The following is an 11,271-nucleotide window of genomic DNA, read 5'->3' as shown; positions in this document are numbered from 1 at the left end:
CTGAGAGCCACCAGGAAGGTCCCATACAGTTTTAAAGTTCTGATTCTCACTCTGAAGTCCCTGTTTTTTAAAACAAACAAACAAAAAAAAAACCCAAAAACAAACAAACAAAAAAAACTTTGTGATCTTAATTCGTTTCCCAGAGCCCTGGACCTACCTTTCCCAGGGACGGTGCTTGGTTGGTTTGGAATTTAATCAACTCCTTGGAAGCGAAGCCTAGCTCCCCAGGGGGCTGCTGGTTCACCTCCTGTGAGGCCAGTGGGTATATTTATGGTTTCTGATTTTATTTATTTCCCCACCTCGGAGCTGTTCTGCATACAGAGAACTCCAGCTGTCTGCTGCAGGCATGGCCAGGGCCGCTGTGAGCAAGGCCAGGATGGATAATGGAGTTAGCCCAGCCGGCTGGCTGAGGAACAGGTCGCCTTTCTGGGGATGATTTATGCGATGCAGCAAGGCCCTGCCGGCACCCAAACGTCTCCCCCATGAGCTTTCCCAGCGCAGGGCTTTGGGATGGATGGGGCAACATGGGCCTTGCCTGCAGGAAGCTCCTGGAAAATTCTGTTCTGACTTGGAGAGCTCAGCTGTGCCCATTTATCCCTTTGTCTCAGCGCCAACCGAGAGGGCATCAGCCGCAGCTTATTCTAATGCACGTTTTCCTCCCTCCCCCCACCTTCTCTGGCCAAGGACTAGTTTGGAGGACACAGCCCTGGGCAGGCTGAAGGTCTGGGTTGGAGACCACAAAGAGGGAGTAGGACCATTATTTGCACCTAATTTCTATTTTTCATGCTCTCTACCTGACTTAACACCCACTCCCTTTCCCTCTGCTTCCCTCCCACCACCCTTGCCAGGGTCCTGCCAAGGAACTGGTCTATCAGTCACGATCTAAACAGGAAAATAGAAATCAAATTCAAATGCACAGTGGAGGGAAAGTAATGAGGGGCCCTGGTTACACACATGCTGGGGGAGTCAAGAGCCAGAAGTAACCTGGAAATGAGCAATCCTGAGAAGCCCCTGCCAGCTCTCAGGCTGGAGAGAGAGAGGGGAGGAGCGGGGGTGTTGACGGAGCCTGGGAGCTACAGCCACCGGGGACAGCCGGGACCGCTACGGCCTCTAGACCAGGAGCTGGGCCATAGCTGCTCCAGGCGGGGAGAGAGAAGTCCGGAGCCCGCTGCTTCCCTCCTGACCCTCCGCTTCCCGACGCCGCCGGGGAGATGAAACCCGGCCAACACGGAGTGTTGGGGGAGGCAGTCTGCACCGACCAGCCCTCTGAGATGCAGGGCAGCGGAAGGATTTGAGAACAACAGGTCCAAGACCAACACAGTGGGATGTGGCCAGCCCACCCTCCACCCGCTGTGAGGCCACTTAGTCAAGACCCCACAGCTACTTCGGGTTTGGGCTAAGGCCTCCGCGGACTGCCCCAAGGCTGGGACCCGACGGTGGGCCTCCCAGGGTAAGGCATAGCAGGCGTCTTAAAGACCAAGAGCTGCTTTGGAGGCAGGTGGCTGACGAGAAAGGGTTGACTGTGGTGATAGTGACTCACCGAGCTTTTCTTTCTAGGCTCCGGCCACGTAAATCCGTGCGGGAGAGACGATGCCTCGCGTTCACCAGCCCGCCACTCAGCCAGAGCCCATGGCGAGGCTGTATCTCCCAGCCTCCCTTGCGCCTAAGCGGGAAGGGGTGGGGCACGTGACCAGTCCCAGCCAATGGCGAGTGGGCAGGAGCGACGTGGGTCTCCTTCAATCCAAGGTACGTAAAAACAGGTGTCAGGGTTCCCGTAGTCCTTTTTCTGCCACAGTCAGCCGGGAGCTGGCCAGTGCTGACACGACACCACAAGACAGAGGCAGCCATGGTCCCTGTAGAGTTACACAACCTACGACCAAATGCATGTGTGAGAAAATCTTCATTGCATTAAGATACTGAGATCTGGAGTTTTGTTTTTATTCTGGTTTTTTTTTTAACCACAGCATACCTAACATTAGCAAAATACAGTTGCTATATGCTATAATGAGTCCCCCTGTCACATCAGCACCCGTCTTCTTCCGCTGGCCTTCCACAGAGCAGCCCTGTTCCATGTCCACGGTCCTCACTGAGACCGATCTCCACAGAAGCCAGGGACTGCCTCGGGCATGACATTTTCCCCAAGCTAGCAGAGTGGCTGGTGCAAAGGGGAAAAGTAGCTTTGACTATACATGGATGAGTGAATTGCAAATGAATAAAAGAAGGACCAGAACTAGATTCTGGTTTATGCTGGAGCACTACAAGGAAAACATTCAGTACAAGGGAGCCAGAATATAATTCAGGAGAAACTTGATGGATTAGAAAAATAATCCAATCAGGACAGGTGAAATACAAGGCAAGGATTTTAGAAGTTAAGCACAAGCCCCGCCAATTCAGGTGGAGGCGAGGAGAAAACCCAAGGGGGCCCAGGATCGTAGGGGACCTGATAACATCCTCAGTGAAGGGCAAGCCTCCACCACTGGGAGGGCCCAGGAAGGAGGAAGCAGCGCACGCAAGATAGGGTGCGATCATCCCACTGCACTTGGCCTTCTCCTGGCATCTTATTTTAGCTGTCACATTTAAAAAGGATTTGGAGGTTCTGGAGGAGAGCCAGAGCCAATAGGAGAAATGATGAAAAGTTGGAGGAAAAAAATAGAACCAGTAGGAAAAGCCTCCTGGTGGGGGTGTAGGAGTTAAATGGGGCTGAGGGAGGCAAGTAGAGACTAATGAGCCTCTCTCTAGCTTAGGGGGACATAACTAGGGAACCTGGGTTATGTCGCAGCAAGAAAGACTCAAGTTTGACTCCAGGCAGCGAACCTTGGTTAAAAGGGAGTGATACGGAGGACTGGAGGATGTGACTGGGCTTCTGGTGAAGTCATCACCTCCCTTGGCTGTCCCTTCTTCTCAGGACACTTTGGTGGCCCCTCCCTGGTTCCACAAAGGGCCAGGCACAAAGGGCGACTGGGGAATGTGAGGTCTTAGAGGTGTTGAAAGACAAGAGGTCTGATAATGTCACCGGTGTCACATGATAAGAAAGAAGAGCCTGATCAGTATCTGCCTACCCTGGTTTATGGGTATGAGTCAGGAGGCTGGACCAGATGGCTTTTGTGGGTTTGGAAATTCCTCACATGGCCTGGAGAAAGAGCACTGTTTCAGTTTTATACTGGACACTTTCCCCTCAGTCTTATCCTGTATGGCTATATCCCTAGGAAATGTCTTATGTCTGTTGGAGCAGTCGGCATGTTCTGAGCATAGCCCTGGGACAGGCTTTAGAGAAGGGGCCATGGAGAAATAAGGAAGCCTCATGGGTCCTAGGATGTCAGGGCAGGAAGGATACTGGGAGGACCAAGGGGCTTTCAAATATGATTTTCCTGCCAGAGAAAACTGATCCAGCCCCCTAGCTGAAGGGCCTCTCTATTCTCAGGCATAGGTCAACATCTGAGGAGGAGACACGCACTGGTATCCCTCTCTCAGTGACCCACCTAAAAGATCTCTGCTCCATCCTTCTGCCCTTGAGGCATCTCCACATGGCTACCTCTTTCTCTCCACAAGCGGACAATCTCTGGGGTTCTTCTCTTTTCTAATGCTTTTACGCCAAACCACAGCCCCTACTTGGGTCTGTGGAGGTAGAAAGAGCTAATACAACGCCCCCCTCCCCTACTCACTTATTTGCTCCTAGGGACGTTCATTGATTTTACGTGGGCCGGTGTCCCACCTGACTCCTACCCTCTTTCTCTGGCCCAGATGCTGCAGCTGCCTCTGTACCTGGCCACTAGAGGACACCATGCCATCACCACCACCCTAGCAATCCTGCCCTCTCCTATTTCCCCTTTGTAGAACAGAAGGACCCCTGTGTTGGCATGGAAGAACCAACCAGGAAATCTCAGGATAATCTAAGAGCTTAAATCAAAAGGTGTAAAAGGCTGATAGATAGATAAAAATAAAAAAATATGCACCCAGTACTTTGCCAGATGCCATAGATTAAAAAGTGACCTGCTCACTTCTCAGTCCTAAATGGGAAACAAAAAGAAATGTAGCCTACTGAGGGAATCCCCAAGAGGGGCCCCTGTCCCCAGGCTGTGGCAGGAGGCTCAGGGGAGATTCCTGGAGGAACCAAGTCTTGGAGGATGAGCAGGAAACAGCCAGGCAGAAGAGGAAAGGGCATCCCAAGGAGCAGGAACAGCTGAATAGAGGTTCAGGGGCACTAAAGTTTTCAGACAGGTATGTAGGGTACTTAGAGCCATACCATAGTCTGGGCAAAGGGACTTCCCTTCCCTTGCTAGTCAGAGAAAACCCCAATTTTGTTACCCTAAGAGCTCAGTGGGGTTCCGAGACCCTCTCTATTCTCCTCCTCCTTCCTGAGGTGGGGTGGGGGGGGTCGGTGTCACTCTGTCTTCACTGGTACTCAGGATGCTGACCTCCTGGTTTAGGTATTTTTTATCATTTTCAGTTTGCTGATGAGGAACTCAGGGCTTAGGAAGACGTAGGACCTACCCAAATTTGACAGCTATTGAGTGACAACGCAGAACTCTCACCCAGGCCTTCTGACCCCAGATCCTATGATCTGTGCCGGCTAGGAGAAGGGGCAGTGCCAAATGTTCTCTCTCTCCACAACAGCCTATAAGGTTGGCATTAGCCATTTTTAAGCAGATTTTTTTTAATGGAGGCATTCTGATTATCAAAGTAATGCATGCTCATTATTTTAAAAATCAAACAATATAGAAATTCACACTATTGACAGTAAAAGGCCCTCATGATCCCACCTCTCCCTCCCCAAGATAACTACTATCCGTGATATATACTCTTCTAGACTTTCCCATGAGGTTACAAATGTATATCATTGAATATTTTTAATGGAATCAAGCTTTTCTGCAATTGGCTTTCTTCACTTAACAATCTTGGACAAGTTTTCAGACCTGTAAACACTGCTCTATAAGGCAGGGTCTCTTGTAACCCTCACTTATCACTGAAGAAGCTGGGCTCAGGGAAGGTTAGTTGCCCCAGGTATACAGCCCACAAGGGACAGGCTTGTCAGCCCCACCAGGATCGGGGCATCCATTGGGGATCTACCTGCAGCTACGCCACCCACTCACCACTTTTCTCCCAGCAGCCTTGGCACCATCGTCAGCCACTGGGAATTTTTAGGGATGAATTTCTATATTCTTTGTAATAGATAGGAATCTCCCAGCAAGACAGCCTGAGCCTTTCGGGTAGTGTTCTGTGAGCTGATAAAGTTCTGTCAGTTGAAAATCAAGGCTCATCCCTGTTGTATTCCGATGATTTCTTCTTTCAGGAAGGCAGCCTTCCGGCAGAAGGTGGGAGTGGAGTGCAGCAGTGCAGACCTGCTGACCTAACAGCCTCCTGAAATAGCCCTACAGGCACCAGGGTGATTCACCAGGAACATCCCTTTGCCTCTCAGGACTCAACATGTGGTCCCAGCATCACCAGGATCTGGTTAGAAATGCAGAATCTCAGGCCCCACCACAGACCGGCTAAATCAGAATCTGCATTTTCACAAGATCCCCAGGGGATTCCTGTGCAGAGCAGAGTTATGAGTAACATGGCTTTGGGAGTGTTTCAGAGCCTATCAAGCCAGCCATGGCTTCTTTTCTAGACATTTAGTTGATGTGCTCAGCATTAGAAGCTTAGTAAGAGCTAGCAATTACAGGGAAGTTTCTATGTGCCAGGCAACACTGCAAGAATTTCACATGTATTAACTCATTTAATCCTCGCAAGGACTCTCTGCAATGAGGTACCATTACTATACTGATCTTACAGAGGAAGACACTGAGGTGCAGAGATGTTTCGTAACTTGTCTGAGGTCACATGCTAATATGTGGGTGAGCTGGGATCCCCCAAGCCAGGCCCCCAGGATCTGAACCACTACACCCCACTGCCTGCAGGAAGATAAGCCCATCTGACATGGAGCTGTTCTGACAGACACCTTCCAACACTTGCCAATACATCCTGTTCTAGCCCTTTCTGTCTTCTGCCTCCCCAAACACTGATCACTTACGAGAAGCCAGGAGACTCAGCACTGGTGTCATCGCTGCCTTCACAGTGATGCTGAGACCAAGAAGTAACAGCAGCACATGACATGTGCAGTGCCCTCTATCATCCATTACTTCCCTTTATCCTCCCAAGAACCAAGGGAGATGAGACAGGTGTCATTTTCTCCATCAGACAAATGGGCAAAGGAGGCCAGAGATGCCAAGCGACTTAGCCAAGGTCATACAGAGCTAAGACAAGCAGGTGGGCCTCCTGGCTGCCTGAACACACTTCTTTCATCTCCCCAGGCTGCCTGCTTTTCTAGAAGACTCCATCCCAGTCTCCCCACCCTGAAGGCGGCCCACATCTCCCGATGCTTCCGCAGCTCTGTGGAGAAACCTGGTCCCTAATGGGGCCTCAGCCTCTCTCCCAGGCTGCCTCCTGCCTGAAGCAATTATAAATCACGGCATTTTCCCTTCATTCAGACCTGATGTTTAATTCATTGCTATTCTGGCTGCTTTAATGCAGAACATTTATTCAGTGAAATAGCTTTGTTTTGTCTCCCAAGCTTTATTCTGTTTAGAATACCATTTCCCTTCTATGGGGTGGGGTGGGGGCTTGCTATTAACCGGCTTCCAGGACGCCCCTCCTCCCATTCCTTAAAAAGGGCCCAGCTCTCCCTTCTGTGGGGACCCACCCTGGGGCCATAAGTCAACTTCTCCTCCTGACAAGGAGTTCAGACCTTTCTGTCCTTGGTCCAAGCACCTGACATTTCCCATTTCTTCACTCTCCCTCTCTCCCAGGCCATATGTCTGGTGTAATGAGTTGCCTGGCTCCCCGTTTCTTGGCTCCCAAACCCCACAGCTGGGCAACTTAGCCACTGAGGTTTGGGGCTGCCTCGGGTTCAGGGCACAGGAAATTGGGGAGGGTGGCGGTCCTGGGCAGCCAGCACAGCTGTCACGTCATGCCCTGAGAGCTCCTGCCTCATGTCACTGACCCCATCTGAAACTTCTCCCACTCTAGCCAAGTCTAGAAGCTTGGACTCCTGTCCGTATATGCTGATGCCTGGACCCCACCTTCTGTGACAGACCTGGATGACCATTTCTATCATCCTGGATGTCAGCATATTTAAAGTCAAGAGAAAATGGCAAAGACTGCTAGGTGTCTATAAAATATCCATTTTCCTCCTTTGTAGCAAAAAAAAATCCCTTAACTGAGCACAGGGCTTGAAACTCAGCTTACATATAAAACTATATTCCCTTGTAGCGAAGTATGTGCATATGACTAGGTTCTGGCCAACGAGATCTAAGTGGACAGGTTATGTGAGACTTCTGTGAAGCCTTCCTAAAAAGGAGAATGCACAATATTCTTTTTATTTATTTATTTATTTGCAATATTCTTAATTTCTTTTCTCTTACTTGCTAATTGGAATGTGGCTGCAAAGGCTGGAGCTCTAGCAGTCATTCTGGACTATGAGGTGGCAGCCCAGGTGCCTGACACTGAAGATCCACCCTGTATGTGTGGTTGGTTCATCTCTGAATTTCTTTTACAATAGCAGTAAGCTTCTATCTTGTTTAAGTTACTATTATTTTGTATTTTTCAGATGTAGGTAGTTGAATGATTCCTAATCGATGAAGATAGCCATTTACCTGTTTCTCAATCTGTCAGATGGGAACTGCTTGCCTGCCAGGCCCCACTGCCTGAACCAGTTTCTGATACAGTACTGATGGATGTGATGTCTGAGAGGAATGAAGGACAGGAGATACGGTGGAGGAAAAGAGGGGTCTGGGACACAGGATGAGATGTATGTGGGTATAATTCAATTTGTTCACTTTACAGATGAGAAGACTGAGTTTCAAAGAGAATGGATCATTAGTCCACAGTCACAGATTCTACCTACCCCTAGGCTCCCCGTAGGGAGAGCTTGGAAAACATCAGAGAAGCGCTGGCATACTCTCCAGTCTTGCCACAGGCTGGTCCTGACTGTAAGAATCACTGCTTGCCATGACAAAGTTCTCTCTGTTCCCTCCCTTGTGAGGTGCATTTATTTATACAGCACCAGACTTCTCCTTATTATCATACAAAGCAGACGCAGGGTAAGAATCAGTCCCCTCTGGGGTGAAGCTTCCTGGTAGGAGGTGAGCTGCTTCCACCCTGCCTGGGGCTGGAGGAGTGCAGTTTCCATTTTTCCAACCCAGGTTCCAGGGTCTTCCATGGACGGTGATGGTTAAGCACAGGCTTGGAGAACAGGCTGTTCTGGTTCGAATCCTGGCTGTGCCAGGTACTGACTGCACCACGTACTGACTGCATGACCTTGGGAATATTGCTTAACCTCTCTGTGCCTCAGTTTTCTCACCTATAAAAGAAGTGATAGTTTATGCCCACCTCCTAAGGTTACTGTGAAGGCTGAACCCAGAGGAGGTGTTAGTTATTCCTATTGTCCATGAATTCCAGATTAAGATTGCCTTGCAAGAGAGACTCTGTCTTGGTCAACATTTTGACATTTGGCTCGCTTTTCACCTTATCACTGGATCACTGATGGTTCTTCTTTGTTCCCCAGTGCTTAGAACAGTGCCTGGCATGTGGGAGATTTTCCAGTAAGAATGTGTTGAATAGAGCCAGGTGGAACTGGGTTACTTCCTCATTCTTCAGATGAACATCCCCTCCTGTTCTCTCTCTGCCCTCTTCCTTTGTCCCTCTTTCTGTCTCTGTTTGTCTCTCTCTCTGTCATTCCCTTCACCATCTCTCTTTTTCTCTCTCACACATCCTCTCTTGCTCTTTCTTAATCAGCCTTTCCCACTCCAGCCTCCAAACTGGCATTTGTACTCTTTTCCTGGGCCTCCCACCCCTGAAGCACTTCCTGGTCCTGCTCCAAACTCCTACAGAGTCTCCATCCCATTGTGAGGAGGCCTCCCGCTCTCAGCCATGCAGACACTCAAGTGTCAGGGCTGGAGGGGACCCTGCTGTCCCCGCTCTATTCCAACCTCTTCACTCTTCAGATGAGGACACTATCTCACAGTCTCATGGCCAGTTTGTCCCAGATTTATCCTAGGATTTATAACCTGGGCTTCCCACCTTTTTGCTATGTTCTCAGCATTCCCTGAGGCAGACTGTGGAAGCATGTTGTGGGAGACCCTGCAATGTTTGAGGAATGAATGAATGAATGAATGAATGAAATCAGGAGGGATGAGTTGCTCCAACAACAGCACATCTCTTTCTCTGGAGACCCTCGTGACCTCTGGCCCCTGCACTGCCAACATAAGAACAGACAACAGTGGGGAGGAGGCAGCCCCTTTGTGCCCAGGGGTCCTCAGCGGAGGTCTTGTCTCCACCACTCACGTAGGCAGTGCCACCTCCCCTCCAACCATATTCTCTCCTCCACTGGCTCCCGTGTCCATAAAGGCTGTTTTCTTTTTCTTTCTTTCTTTCTTTTTTAAAATTACAGGCCCTGCCTTCCCAGGGGGTGCTGGGGTGGCCCCTTTCCCAGGATTCCCTTGGCAGGACCCAAGGCAGATCTGACCTGCACACTTTTCTCCGAGGCCTCACCTGGCTGGGTGTCCTGCAGGGCCCCCTCCCCTTCCTCGGACTTGTCGCTGCACTCCCAGACCTCTTCTTGCCTTCGGGGGTCAAGGCACCTTCTCTGACTTGAGGTGTCACATCCCCTGCTTTCCCAGGAGTTGGGGCTACTCTTCCTCTTGGAGACTCTTTGGCCTCAGCTGGTGAGGCTTTGACCTGAGGTGGTTTTACTGAGTTTCACCTCTGCGTCCTTCTCCAGGGACAGGGTCATAGCTGCAGCTGTCGGCCTGGCCCCAAGGCCACTTTCATTGTTCTCCATGGAGTGATCTTCAGAGGTCCCAGGCCCTACTCTGAATTAAGCCTCATTCCAGGAGCTGTGGCCAGGCGCTTGTCCCTGTGGCTTGCTGTCTGCTTAGAGCTGCTGTTCTGGCCTCAGCACTGCCGGCAGGAACAAAGGGATTCCTGTGGGAACCTTGCAGCTTGTTGCTGGCTCTGCAAAGGTGGTGCCCACCTCTCCTCTCAAGGAAAACAGGGAGGGGTGGCTTGACCTGACAGTCCTCCCCCAAAGCCCAGCTGGGGGCCCTCCTCACCGGCCCAGCCCCTCCCTCACTGTGCTCCTGGCCTGCAACTCCCAGTGTGTTTCCCAAACGCTACCTGGGAACTGTTTTAACTGTTCTTGTCTTAATTCCCTGAAGTCGGAGCCTGAATAATGAGTTATTTCACAGGAAGATGGATCTGGGTATTAGGGCATCATTTAGTTTACCATTACAACAGCCAGTTTTGGTAATATGCTCTGCTGTGAAGGGGACATTGGCCAGGCTGCTGGAGCTTTCTAAAGCATGGCACTCATGGGTGAGAGGAGGGGGCGCCGGGCTACAGGAGCAGAGGCTGTGGGACAGCAGAGGGCAGGGAGGTCTGCCTGGCCTTAGCCTATATGTCTTTATTCTTAGAATATGATGCTGGGGAAGAAACTGCAGGACTGAAAAGGGATAGAACCTTCTTCAGAAGGGCCAGAAATGCCGGGAGTGAGAAGGTCTTTGTTAAATAACTGAGTGAATGACCTCCAAATTAAAGACCATTTCAGACTCATCAGTATTTCAAGACAACAGAGTGGCTAAACATCCCTACCCACCATGGCACATCCTAGACCCAGGGGAGGACTTATGGTGCCTTCCCTTCCTGGTCTCCAAGTCTGATGGGGGAGACATGGTATCTGCCCTCAGGGAGCTCTCGGGCTCCTGGAGGAGGGAGATTCTCTTTCGTGTCACCTACACAAGGGGACCTTCCCCACCTCCCACCCGTCTCTCGGTGTCCCTATTTATTTTATGTCCCTTCTCACAACCAGGCATTCCTTCTTTCATTTTATTTTGACTTAATTGCCCGTCTCCTCTTCAACTAGAACAAAGACTCCATGAAGGTGGGGACCTTGTCTACCCTGCTCATCTATTTTCCCTAAACAGGGCCTAACATGGGCCTGCACCTCGTGCTGCTTGGTAAGCATTTGCCAAGTGAATCAGTGAGCACCAGGGAAGCCCCAGTTCACGGGGCTGGCATGGGAGATGATCCTTACATCTCTGCCCTGTGAGCATCTCCCGAAGGCACAGAGCCTCGCCCCAGAGGGAGCTGTGCACACACCCTCCCAGCAATATTTTTGAAAGTAACTTCAAGGCATTCACAGAAAGTCCTGTGGGGGCTGAAGTCCCCTTTGGAACCAGACTAAGAACTCCCAGCCCAGAGGGGGAACTGATATGAAGTCGGCAGACTTGGGGT

This window comes from Vicugna pacos, chromosome 20, assembly GCF_048564905.1.
Source record: "Vicugna pacos chromosome 20, VicPac4, whole genome shotgun sequence".
Lineage (NCBI taxonomy): Eukaryota > Metazoa > Chordata > Mammalia > Artiodactyla > Camelidae > Vicugna > Vicugna pacos.
The sequence above is the reverse complement of the archived record's forward strand: the minus strand, read 5'-3'. Positions refer to the sequence as shown.